We start from the raw sequence: 253 nt of genomic DNA, 5'->3' as shown, positions 1-253 counted from the left end.
TAATTATGTGTTTATTTATCTATGCATACATATGTTCTTATTTTGTTTAAGACATTGTTTAATTGTTGTTGGTTGCTTTGTCCGCAACTTGTTTCTTTTCGGTCTGCTAGCCCATTTAATTAATTAATTAATTAAAATAAAGGCTCTTTTTCACTTGTGTCATTTTTGCAAATTGTTATTCAATTCAATAGAAACAGCCATGAGAAGGCTTGTTGAATTCAAAGTTTAAGATTCAAATTCATATATGTAGCCA

This window comes from Arachis ipaensis, chromosome B08, assembly GCF_000816755.2.
Source record: "Arachis ipaensis cultivar K30076 chromosome B08, Araip1.1, whole genome shotgun sequence".
Lineage (NCBI taxonomy): Eukaryota > Viridiplantae > Streptophyta > Magnoliopsida > Fabales > Fabaceae > Arachis > Arachis ipaensis.
The sequence above is the reverse complement of the archived record's forward strand: the minus strand, read 5'-3'. Positions refer to the sequence as shown.